Source organism: Lactuca sativa, chromosome 1 (assembly GCF_002870075.4).
Source record: "Lactuca sativa cultivar Salinas chromosome 1, Lsat_Salinas_v11, whole genome shotgun sequence".
Classification (NCBI taxonomy): Eukaryota; Viridiplantae; Streptophyta; class Magnoliopsida; order Asterales; family Asteraceae; genus Lactuca; species Lactuca sativa.
In genome coordinates this window covers 226,142,258-226,156,221 of record NC_056623.2, presented here as the reverse complement: position 1 = coordinate 226,156,221, position 13,964 = coordinate 226,142,258, and positions in this window count along the sequence as shown.

Genomic DNA, 13,964 nt, shown 5'->3' with positions numbered 1-13,964 from the left:
GAATTTATTGTAAATTCGTAGGTTTATTAACAATTGTGCTGGAAACTTCTTTAAGAAATGAGTGTTTTCTAATAGTAACCCCTAAAATTTTTATGAAAACCCTAACTCTTCTTTCTAGATCTGACATTGATATAAAATGAACCAAAAAAAAAAAAAAAATACAAAACATGCATTTTGATGAATTATTTTATTTTTATTTTTTTAATCAAAAGCCTATCACCTTCTAACAAGATAATAATAATAATAATAAAAAACTATTATTTTCAAATTAGATTTTTTTTTTGCTAAACATGGATGAGTTTAGTGAAAACAAAATAAACTCACTTTACCTTGGTGATGTGCTAAATCGGCATGGTCATAGTGTATTTAAAAAAAATCTAAAAATAAAAATAGGGTAGCTTTAAAATAGGGAAATCTCCAATAAAGTCTTAATATTTTAGGCTAGTTTATGGTTTAATCAATGATAGTTGGGAGGACAGGTACATGGGGTTCTTCTTCAACAAATCTCTAAACTTTTTTTTCAAGTCTTTTTAAATATCTCTCCATTTGTTAAGATCAACGATGATATTCACTTGCAATAAATATTGGAGCTAAATTATAACCTCCAACACTGTTAGATATGTAACACCTACTTTCCAGATGGATCGGAGTAGGGAATAAAGGAATCAAAGGCATGATTTTTGGTAAAAATCATGTGTCGTGACGAGACCTTGGGGAGGTCACGATGTGACCAGACAAATGAGGAATGTGTATCAGGAAGCGAGTCACGATGTGACATATAGACATGACAAGGGGTACAACCCAAGCCCATGATCTTTTAGATTTTCCTTCGTATTTAAACCCCATAAACTCGAACTTAGGGTTCATTATTAGCCTCTACCACTCTAAAACCTCAAAAACCTTAACCTTAATTCCTCTTGGTGGTCCTTGGCTTATTTTGATGGTTTTGGTGCTCTTTGAATGAGGTATAAGGAGAATTAGTGTAAGGATCAAGCAGCAACAACTTCTCATCGTTGATATCACCTTCTTGACCATTTGTAAGGGTTCAAGCTTATACCTTTATGGTTTATTCTCTTAAATTTAAGTTGTTGTAGTCCTTTGTTATTCATAGTTTTGATTTGAGTGACTAGATGGAATAAAGTTGGCAACCTTATGGTCCTCTGGAGTCCCTAGAGCATCATATCTTATGGATCTAAATATTGGTTGTGGAATTGTGAAGCTTACATGAGTTTTAGGTCATTTTCTTGGCTTTTGACCTAGGTTAGGTTGAGTACATGCATGGAGCATGCATGTCCATAAAGTTGTCATTTTTATGAACCTATGAAGTCCCTTAAAGCTTTCTATAAAGTTAGAGTTGAAGACTTAATGGATTAAGGACTCAAACTATTAAGATGTTGCCTCAGACGGTGGTCATGACGTGACATATGGAATGTTACGACTATGGAATGTTACGATGTGACATGTAACAACCCAAAATTTTTCGAAGAAATTTAAACTTTCAAAAAAACCATTTTTACACAAATAAAGGTTATTCAAACATCAACAAGTTCTAATTGCTTTCAAAATGTTTTCATATCAGAGTTCCCATAAATCCAAAATCATAAAAACGGGGATGTGTACGTTACGTCTTCGCCTTGCCATTGTCAATTGATGTACTTGAAACAATAAACGATAGAATGTAAGCTCGAAGGCTTAGTGAGTTACCTCCAAAATACCAACCTCTAGCATCTAATAATAAATAATAACTAACATCATGTATAATGAGCCTTCAGCATGACTGGACCGCCTCCTACGGGCCTACAGCCTATCTGGACCGCTCCCGAGCCTTCGGCATGACTGGACCGCCTCCTATGGGCCTACAGCCTATCCGGACCGCTCCGAGTATGTTGGCCTCAACCGCACAAAGCAAGACACCGCCTCAACCCAACCCATCCATGTATGTCGACATATAAATAGCACATAATCATACAATAAGCACAGATCATACTAACTGCTAAACATAGCACAATTCTATCCATCAAGGTACCAATCCAACTGATCATGAATATAGAACACATACTAACTCCAGGATAAAATCCCAAGGGACCGACCTAGTGTCGTAGACCCTGTTGGTATAGTGAGGAGAAATCACTTAGCAATAGTGCAGAACTGAACTGAGAGTCCTCAACTGCTACGCCCGACACCCTCGACTGAGAGATAAAGAATACAAATTAATTAACGAGACCCAAATTGTCCAAATCTATTATTGGCCCAATTTATTAAATTGGGCCCATCACTCCATTGGCCTACACGAAACCTACAAGTCTAACCTAGCCCAAACAACATTATATCCATAGCCCATTAAGGGATTAACCCAATTGACCCATAACCGGCCCAAAGCATAAAGCCCACAAGCCAAAAGTCCAACAGGGAGCGTATGTGGGGCGTACCTCCCAGTTACGCTGGGCGTGGCGTAGTTCTTCGTTGACCATCATCGGGACCGCTAACCACATACGTTGGGCGTACAGATCTTACGCGGGGCGTACGTGGGGATTTACCAAGGTCTTAATAAGTGCTTAATGGGTTGAGCTCTTGAACCCATATTCCAGATCCATTGACCAAATATGCCATAGAATCATAAAGTTTCAGACTTTATCACTTTGGACGTCCAAAAAGTCCTTAACTCATAGTCTTAACCCATTAAGACCTTCTTATCACAAGCATGGATCAAGTTTAGCTAACAAGAACTGATTTTTATCACTTAAGGCCTCTCAAAACGTTTGAAAGGACAACTTATTTCATCTATAACTTCCCATGCATCAACTTGGGAAATCTAGGGACCAAAAGACCTTCATAAAGCTAAAATGTCTAGATTTAAGGTAAATAAGCATAAAGGTTCAATCTTTTTACCTTCTAGAGTTCTAATGGTGTAACCCAACTTCAGATCCAAGGCCTTGCTTTCCTCCTCTAGCTTCTTGGTGCAATAACTCCACTCTCCAAAGCTCAAGATGCACACTAACTCACTCTTCACACACAAACTAGGGTTTTAGGGCATTCTTTGAGGTATGGAGGTTGAGGTGACGGTAAATAATGAGCCATAAGGGTGTTTATATAGTCCTTACCCCGAACATTAGGGTTTTTAGCTGACGCGAGTATGCCCAACGTACATAAGCTTACGCCTAGCGTACTAGGGCGCGCCTAGTACGCCCAACGTACTCTTATGTACGCTTAACGTACCCCTCTTTGGCCCAAAGTTTCAACTTAAGCCCCTAAACTCCTCGGGACCCAACATAACTTCTCTGAGGGCTATAAAAGACAATAATCAAAAGAAGACGGGTTTCGAAATATACCTACTAGGTTCGGGGCGTTACATGACAATGGTGGATCTTTCGTCTATATTGTCATGTTGCATTCACGACGTGACCAATGAGGTTTCACATCGTGGTGCTTGCTGAGTGAGTTTTCTGTGACCAAGTTGGCAAAGTTGGTGCAAGACCGAGTTAGAATCGATTTGAGTGTGTTCTCACGACGTGACCAAGTGTAACGACCCAAAATTCAAGACAAAAAATTCTTTTAATAAAACATTACTTAAAGCAAAATCATCAATCCAAAACATAAACAGAGTATTAATTTCCAAAACACATGTTCGTTATCAGAGTAAAACATTCCCAGGCTGTCTAATCAATGGTGTGTGCCATGCGATCACCTTGAGCTCTTCCCTCCGCTACCAGAAGTACCTAAAACCAAAACTTAAAACCGTAAGCACGAAGCTTAGTGAGTTCCCCACCCTACCACATACCATGCATAACCACATACTGCACATACTGGTCCACGCCTGCTATCTTGGGCCTCGCCCCTACCTCGGGCCTCGCCCACTACAACGGCCCCGCCGCTCCAGGCCTCGCCTGGCTTCGAGCCCCGCTCGGATACAGATCTGTTTCACTTAGGCCTCGACTGTCACAGGGCCTCGCCCGCTAACATATAATAGCACATAATCATACCGCAAAACATAAGCTAAACATATACAATGGATCCTGTCCTAAGGCCTCGCCTATCCTGGGCCTCGCCCTTGTCCTGCTACTGATGAGACATGGAACCCCGTCCACACTCCTACTGATAGTGAGATACGGGCCCAGCCCATACTCACTCCTTCCCTAACTTGGGCCTCACCCCTGTTATGCTGCTAATGAGATGTGGAACACCATCCATACTCTGCTATTGGTGAGATACAGAACCTCGCACCACACTCACCTCCGTACCAGGCACATACATGTATCACACAGACAACAAGTATAAACTATCATATAAACCAATCCTTGGGCACCCGCCCGCTATCATTGGACCTCGTCCTGAATATCGTACTAGCATATTGTGCCTAGTGCTAACCCCCGGGTCTTCTACTCATAACTACATGGGCCGACATTATGGCCTTAGACCCATTCACACAAAGGGAAACTCACCTGCACTTTGCTGAACTTGCTAATAACCCCTCTAGCTGCTGCCCGGCAATTCTCTAAACTCTTGCTCCACTAGCTCCCCGAGCTACCAATATCAATGCAATACTTAGTCTAACTGTCCCCCGAAAGTCAACTAAGTCAACTCTGGTCAATGACAAATTCCTGGTCAAAGTCAACCTTCCTGGTCAACCCTACTTGCCGAGTCTGCCTACTGACTCGCCGAGTTCATATGCTCAGAGTCCTTCCAATTGCGACTCGACTCGCCGAGTCAGTCCATGACTCGCCGAGTCTACCGATTTGACCTGTCCAACTCACTGAGTCCCCACTCAACTCACTGATCCGAGTCTTAACTCGAAGGGTTTGGGGGTTTCGCGACTTGACTCGCCGAGTCCAAGACAACCTTCAACAAACTCACCGAGTTGTTCTTCCAACTCGTCGAGTTCCTGCCCAACTTCATCCGACTCGCTAAGTCTACCCATGTGACTCGCCGAGTCACTCCAGCTCTTAATCCATGCAGTGGCTCTTTGAGCCAAACAGGGGCTCCAACACATAGATCCATACTTCTAAGGCCTATTCCTCACGTAAAGTGGCAAACTTTACGTGTAGATATGGAGATCTAGGCTCAAAACACTCAAAACTAGGGTTTATGACAACCATGCTTCACCAACATACCAAGAGTTGATACTTTACGGGATTCTAGACCAAAACAAGCATGGATCTGAGGTAGCAACCTCAGATCTGAACCTCTAGCTTGAAATGGTTACTATCATGCCAAGAATGCCCAAAACACACAGATAGATATAGGTGCATAGGAGTCCAAGAACTAGTTTTTTACCTCAAAATGCTCATAAATGTCTTCCCAATCCCGGATGTATAGCCCCCTTCTTGCACCTCCAAGATTCTTCTTCCTTCTCCAAGCTTTAATGCACTCTTCAAGGCAAATAATTAGCTCAAAAATGGATATGGCGGCTAGGGTTTTGGTGTTCTGGGTTAGAGAGGCTGTAAAGGAACCCTAGGGAAGAGAATGAGGCGCTTAAATAGGCTCCAAGTCCCGAATTTAGGGTTTTCCTCGTTCAGACCAGACTCGCCGAGTCGGTCACTTACTCCTTGACCCGGATCCCGCTCGGACTCGTCGAGTTCCTCCTTGGACTCGACGAGCCGTCCCTTAAAATTAGGGTTTTCTTTCCTTTCTTGGCCTTCCTGACTTTGGGTGTTACAACTCTCCCCCACTTAAACTAAACTTCGTCCTCGAAGTTTGCTATGGCCCACCGCCTGCGATCTGCCTCCAATACCCTACTAATTATTCCAACACCAGCTGCCTACCTTCGCTGGTCTTCCACCCGGTCATTCCGACTAACATTAACCCTTGCGGATAATAATCTTGGGTCAACCCTGACCCTGAACATTCTGGAAACACAACTTACTCAACCGACAATCCTTCTGGTACTCTCCAAGTACTGCACTGACCCCATAGGGGTTCACCCCTCTTTCCTTGCTCGATTCCCTTGCCTTCCCAAGGCGATGCTCCATAATCAACTATTTCCTCTGTCACTGTGAAGATCCTATCTTCACCAAATCCATTACTCCCTCTACTTCCAGTACGGGTCATTATCGCCAGTATCCACTGGGCATTTCTTTATACTATAATTTGGTGTCGAGCACCCCATGATCAACTAACTGAATTTCACCATAGACTGCTTACCAACACTACTTCTGAATGAAACTTTCTGCTATTCCTTATCTGCCTTCTGGATTAACCGAGACCACCCTGGTCCCTACCAATCTATCAATATCTGGATTACCGGCTCCCACCGGTGACTAGACCCAACACAACTCCTAGTCGCTCCCAGCAACTTTCGAAGAAACTTCAACCACCTATAACTGCTCAAACTATTCTGCCATATAGGCACTATAATTCCTGGGATCCCCGATCCCCTATCTTGACACTAAGGTCCTTACCAGGTCTCACCTGTACTACTAAAACTCACGGGCCTCGTCCACGGGTCTCACCCGCCTCTATCCTTCTAGTCTCACTTATCTAACCACTCTCGCACGGGCCTCGCCCACGGGTCTCACCCAATCATACTACTGAGCAACCCTGCTCTTAGGTCTCACCTATACTGCTACTCTCGTACGGGCCTCGCCCACGGGTCTCACCCAACTACATCCTGGAGTGGCCTCTCCCAAGGTCTCACCTCTCAAGGGCTATACAGGAAAACTCCCTATCATTCCCATCCACTACCCATTCCTGATCCTTATCTGATCACTAGGAGATAAGGGCCTCGCCCCAACTCCGTCAATGAAGCTACTATGGAATGCTATGACTTACCCGCAGTCTTACATCACCTTCTATCACCGACTGCTAGTGAATGCTATGGCTGCCTCGTAGTCTGACAACACTTTCCACCACTAACTGCTGATGAATGCTACGGCTGCCCCTTAGTCTTACAACACCTCCCATCATTGACTGCTAGTGAATGCTACGGCTGCCCCATAGTCTTACAACACCTCCCACCACTGACTGCTAATACGCAAGCACCCCATTCTATCAGTTCTCAAGATCCTCCTTCTGACTCACTCGAGCCCTACAGGCGATCCTCCAGCCTAAATTCCCAACCACATACTAACCATCACCAATACATGCACCGGTTGAGGGGGGAGTTTCTCAAACTCCTAAACCTGAACTCCTTAATCCATCAAACGCTGTACCATTTTTTCCTTCTCGGAGGCTACGCACTCATTCTGGATCTGCGTGCTCTTACCTTTGCATGCTCGGAGGATTCTCCCCCACTTCGATCCTACTTAACCCTTGTTGCTCAATGCTCGAAAAGAAATCCCAATCCTCGCTACCATTCCATAATCAACCTACTGAGGAACCCCAAGCTTACCATAGCTAGGGATCTAACCAATCCATTTCTACAACTATACGGTTCCAAACTAGCGAGACATACCAAGTCCCTCTCACGCATGCTACAGTTACTGCATCCTAAGCAACCTCCCCCAATAGGGCACATCCCCTAACTACCATTCAAATATCCCAGGTATGCAGATGGCATATAACTCGATCATGATCAAACCGCCCAAAAATAAAATACTCATACCGATAATGATGCAGAACCATAACAATATAATCAAGCACAAATAAAAGAACTGAAAACGGAAGTCGCATACCTGCAACGTCCGATGCTGCTCGCGTCTCCAAGGTAGTCATCTGAAAAGCCCTGCCTCCTACCGCAGGCGCCTCTGCACGGCCCTGATGGCCGTCTGTGATCCTCAAAGTTGCAGGGGCAGGTGCCATCACCCGTCCTGCTGAAAACAAACTGGGGCACTGGGCCTTCTTGTGGCCCCGCTGATTGCAGTGAAAACATATCAAGTCGGATCCCTGAATGGTGGTAACAGTACAATCCCTGCTAAAATGACCAGTCTGACCGCACTTGAAGCAGCCAGACTCACCACCGCTACTACTCCTGCACATGCTCCCGTGTACCCTGCCACACTTCCCGCATCGGCTGCGGTCCTGATAATCCCTCGATCTCGAATCCGTCCCTTGGGCCTTTTGCCCGAACCTGTGGCTACCTGAACCTCATTCGGCTTCCTCTTCCGGATCTGCTCCAAATCAATTTCCCTTTCTCTAGCCCGAGCGATCATATCCTCCAACGTTTTGCAGCTGGACCTGCTCACAAACTGCCTGATGTCATCCCTCAACATCTCATGGTATCGGGCCTTCTTTATCTCCTCACCTGCGATATACTGCGGTACAAGAAGAGCTCTCTCCCTGAACTTGGCGGTGATCTCCGCCACAGTCTCAGTGGTCTGCGTTAAATCCTGAAACTCCTGTGCCAACTGTTGCACCTCAATAATCAGTGAAAACTCAGCCTTGAACCTGGATGAAAAATCACTCCATGTCATCGCGTCCAACGCGACATCATCCCCCAAAGTATGACCAATATCCTCCCACCAATACCTCTCTCTTTCCTTCAGAAGACAGGAGGCGAGTCTGACCTTGTCTCCATCGGGACACCGGCTCGTACGAAATACGTTGGCGACATCGGCCAACCACCTGCTGCTAGCAATGGGGTCCTTAGCCCCATGATAATCTGGAGCCCCATGATAATCTGGAGCTCCACAAGCTCTAAACTATCGGAATGTCAAGGTACGTGCTCCCATCAAAGCCATCATCTCGATACGGAAGGCTCCCAGCCTCTCATCCAAAATCTCTAATATACCCTCCTTGACCGTGCCAAAGATCACAGGAGTCTGATCTAGAATACTGCGCGTAACCTCCACTGATATCAACTCACTTATTCGCTCCTCGAGCTGCTCGGCTCCTGAACCCGAGCCTGATCCCTCTCCGGCGCCTGATCCGCCCACTGGTCTCTCTCGCAACGTCACCATGCTGAAAATATAATACATCCTCTATCAGAATACTTATCACTGCTGCGAGACCAAACACACACCCTACCATGTTCCCGGTCTTATCTCGGCCTTTCCCGAATCGAGTACGGATCCTCTGCTTTCAGTAGTACGGGCCCATACTACCTTCCACATCTATCCGTACTGTTCTCAGGAATTGCTTCGACTCCAACAGGTCCCTTTTCTACTACTACTGCTCCCAGCACTACTTCATCATAGGCTTGCCCTAGGGAAACCTCTGACTCAAACCAAAACCAGTCCTCAGCTGCTGAAGGACTCCTTGTGATGCCAATTAGCCATCACCTGAATACCATCACATGTGACGAGGCTCAGATAATCCTTCGAGTAAAAGACTCGTCCCCACAACGGTTAGACTCAAACAAGAGCTGCACAATAGGGCCAAATCCAGAACTCTGAGATTATTCAACCCTGATCACATGTGACGTGACGTATCCACCTAATGGCTAACTCCCACCACTCAGAATCCCTCATTGCACAAAGCAAGAAGCATTCAGAGAAGGGAAAATCTAACCATAACATACTCAAGCAATCATAATATCACACCAAGAATCTGTACTAGCATGCAACACAAACTCATAAACTCAGGCATAACCTAAACAGGCTATCCTACTATTGTCTAATCAGCACTATAATGCAGCTCAAAAGCACATATAACAGGCACATAAGGCATCCTCCCTAGATACTTAGCCCTAATCTAGCATGCTGTTCTATTAACTGATAATCATAACATAAACTTGTATGGGTATTTTGGGGTACTTATTTGAGCTCGGCTGATTGCATGCACCACACCCCTTTTCTCTTATCAAAATTCTTTTCTTTCTGAATTCTTTTTGCTTTTCTAAAACTGTTTTCCTTCTCAAAACTCTATTTTTACAATATGTCTTTTCATTTTGAAAACTTCTATACCAATTCCTCAGTTTGAGTTCAGACACACCCGAGAGCATGTCCAAATCCCTCAAACCAAGGCTCTGATACCAACTTGTAACGACCCAAAATTCAAGACAAAAAAAAATTCTTTTAATAAAGCATTACTTAAAGCAAAATCATCAATCCAAAACATAAACAGAGTATTAATTTCCAAAACACATGTTCGTTATCAGAGTAACACATTCCCAGGCTGTCTAATCAATGGTGTGTGCCATGCGATCACCCCGAGCTCTTCCCTCCACTACCGGAAGTACCTAAAACCAAAACTTAAAACCGTAAGCACGAAGCTTAGTGAGTTCCCCACCCTACCACATACCATGCATAACCACATACTGCACATACTGGGCCACGCCTGCTATCTTGGGCCTCGCCCGCTACAACGGCCCCGCCGCTCCAGACCCCGCCTGGCTTCGAGCCCCGCTCGGATACAGATCTGTTTCACTTAGGCCTCGCCTGTGACAGGGCCTCGCCCGCTAACATATAATAGCACATAATCATACCGCAAAACATAAGCTAAACATATACAATGGATCCTGTCCTAAGGCCTCGCCTATCCTGGGCCTCGCCCTTGTCCTGCTACTGATGAGACATGGAACCCCATCCACGCTCCTACTGATAGTGAGATACGGGCCCAGCCCACACTCACTCCTTCCCTAACTTGGGCCTCACCCCTGTTCTACTGCTAATGAGATGTGGAACACCATCCATACTCTGCTATTGGTGAGATACAGAACCTCGCACCACACTCACCTCCCTACCAGGCACATACATGTATCACACAGACAACAAGTATAAACTATCATATAAACCAATCCTTGGGCACCCGCCCGCTATCATTGGACCTTGTCCTGAATATCGTACTAGCATACTGTGCCTAGGGCTAACCCCCGGGTCTTCTACTCAAAACTACATGGGCCGACATTGTGGCCTTAGACCCATTCACACAAAGGGAAACTCACCTGCACTTTGCTGAACTTGCTAATAACCCCTCTAGCTGCTGCCCGACAATTCTCTGAACTCTTGCTCCACTAGCTCCCCGAGCTACCAATATCAATGCAATACTTAGTCTAACTGTCCCCCGAAAGTCAACTAAGTCAACTCTGGTCAATGACAAATTCCTGGTCAAAGTCAACCTTCTTGGTCAACCCTACTTGCCGAGTCTGCCTACTGACTCGCCGAGTTCATATGCTCAGAGTCCATCCAATTGCGACTCGACTCGCCGAGTCAGTCCATGACTCGCCGAGTCTACCGATTTGACGTGTCCAACTCATTGAGTCCCCACTCAACTCACTGATTCAAGTCTTAACTCGAAGGGTTTGGGGGTTTCGCGACTTGACTCGCCGAGTCCAAGTACAGACTCGCCGAGTCGAAGACAACCTTCAACAGACTCGCCGAGTTGTTCTTCCAACTCGTCGAGTTCCTGCCCAACTTCATCCGACTCGCTAAGTCTACCCATGTGACTCGCCGAGTCACTCCAGCTCTTAATCCATGCAGTGGCTCTTTGAGCCAAACAGGGGCTCCAACACATAGATCTATACTTCTAAGGCCTATTCCTCACGTAAAGTGGCAAACTTTACGTGTAGATATGGAGATCTAGGCTCAAAACACTCAAAACTAGGGTTTATGACAACCATGCTTCACCAACATACCAAGAGCTGATACTTTACGGGATTCTAGACCAAAACAAGCATGGATCTGAGGTAGCAAACTCATATCTGAACCTCTAGCTCGAAATGGTTACTATCATGCCAAGAATGCCCAAAACACACAGATAGATATAAGTGCATAGGAGTCCAAGAACTAGTTTATTACCTCAAAATGCTCAGAAATGTCTTCCCAATCCCGGATCTATAGCCCCCTTCTTGCACCTCCAAGATTCGTATTCCTTCTCCAAGCTTTAATGCACTCTTCAAGGCAATAATTAGCTCAAAAATGGATATGGCGGCTAGGGTTTGGTGTTCTGGGTTAGAGAGGCTGTAAAGGAACCCTAGGGAAGAGAATGAGGCGCTTAAATAGGCTCCAAGTCCCGAATTTAGGGTTTTCCTCGTTCAGACCAGACTCGCCGAGTCTCCTTAGCCGACTCGCCGAGTCGGTCACTTACTCCTTGACCCGGATCCCGCTCAGACTCGCCGAGTTCCTCCTTGGACTCGACGAGTCATCCCTTAAAATTAGGGTTTTCTTTGCTTTCTTGGCCTTCCTGACTTTGGGTGTTACACCAAGGGTTGGTCACGACGTGAGGGTTAACTGTTGGTATTGTTGGCTATTTGACTGTTGATTTTTTTGGCATGGTTGACTTTGGGTCAAATTGCTAGATTCAGGGTACAAACTAAGGTTTGACCTTGTTTGTTTTGTTAGGTGTGTTTATAGCACCGGTTGGGTGCCATTGAGCTATGGTTTAGCTGATTTCGTGAGTCAGGTGAGTCTTGCCACTATATTGTAGAGGATGCTAGCTGTCTTTGTATATCTTGCATGTGTATGTTGGGTTGGGCCTATTGATATGCTGGGTTGGACCCATTGATATGCTGGGTTGGTTTCATTGCATTACTGGGTTGGGCCCAACGATATGTTGGACTGGGCCCGTTGATATGTCGAGTTAGGCCCATTGTATGGTATGTGGTATTTTGGAGAACTCATTAAGCTTTGTGCTTATAATTTGTGATTTAAACATTTTCAAGTACTTCTAGTTCTAAAGGGAAGAGGACGACATGATCGCACAAAATCTCTTTGATTTTATTCCGTATTGTTATATGGTTTCACTCTGATGTTGAGATTATTTATACTGTGATTGGCTTGGAACAACTGGTTGTATTTTTGGGTGTTTGAAAACTTAAAAATTTTACAACTATTTTTGGGTCGTTACAAGATATATTTAAAGAGTGATGTTGTGCCATTTTCATATTAGTTTTGAAAATGAGCTAAGTGGTATAACACGTTGTTTAAATCAGAGTTTTTCTAAAACATAACAATGTTTTTTTTAGCAAAATTAAAAAGCAATTAATGACTCTAATACCAATTGTTGAGAGAAGACCTTTATGATGGAGATTATGATGCAAAATTAAGTGAATTTCTTAGATCTTTAATTAGCTTCAACAATAAATAGATACATAAACTAAGAACAACAATATCAGAAAACATATCAACAACGTAACTAAATAAATATAAGCAAGTAATAAAATACTTTGTTGAACATAACTTGGCTTGCATGCAAACACAAAGTTAGTAAGCGATGGACAACAAAAGTATAAACGGAGATGAAAAAGATTTGTATTTCAATGAAACGATTACAAGAAAGATATGAAGATCAAAGGCACTTTTGAGATAACTAAAACCATATATTTATAGCTAAACAAAGTACTAGCTATTGATTGAAAAATAGAAAATGTATAGAAAACAAGCGACTATGCTTGCCATGCTTGTTCTGACAAAAACCACCAAACACTCTTCATCAGATAAAGATGTAATTAGTACTTTTCTTCGCAACACTCCAAGACAAAATGCAGCTTTAACTCTTCGCACAACCTCTTTCACTCCAATATTTGCATACCTTCAGACTTGACAACTAGCAACTCATCACATATCACAAAAAGAATTAATTCTTCACACATCTTCATCAAAACCGACGATGAGGATGAGGATGAGGATGATGATATTGATGATACCCCTAACCCTATCCGAGAGGCGGAACAACACGAAGGCAAACTAGAAGTAAAGATCACAAAATGAAGACTATATGACAAAATGTTTTAACACACTTTATTATTATTACTAGTTTAATAGTTTAAATTTAGCATCCAAAACTCTTTCATCGGACGATTTGATGCATGTTTTAAATATTTTAATGAACTAATGCATTTTATGTTCTATTTGAGTGTTTATAAACTTTATTTAAAAAAAAAATTCAAATTTTGGATCAGATTAAACCGGTTTAGAGTTGTTTGAGGAAAAACCGGTTGGAACCGGATCCAAATCAAATCAAATTTAATGTGTATCACATTATTGCTTACGTCACCAAAATCGGATCGGATCAAATATCATATATAATAATATGTGTGCATCTCTACGTGGAACAACATTTTGTAGGTGACACCAACCAATTTCATGACTATTTTTACAAATTCCTAATTGTTTGTTTAAATATTGTGAAAAAACTATTAAAATTAGACAAAT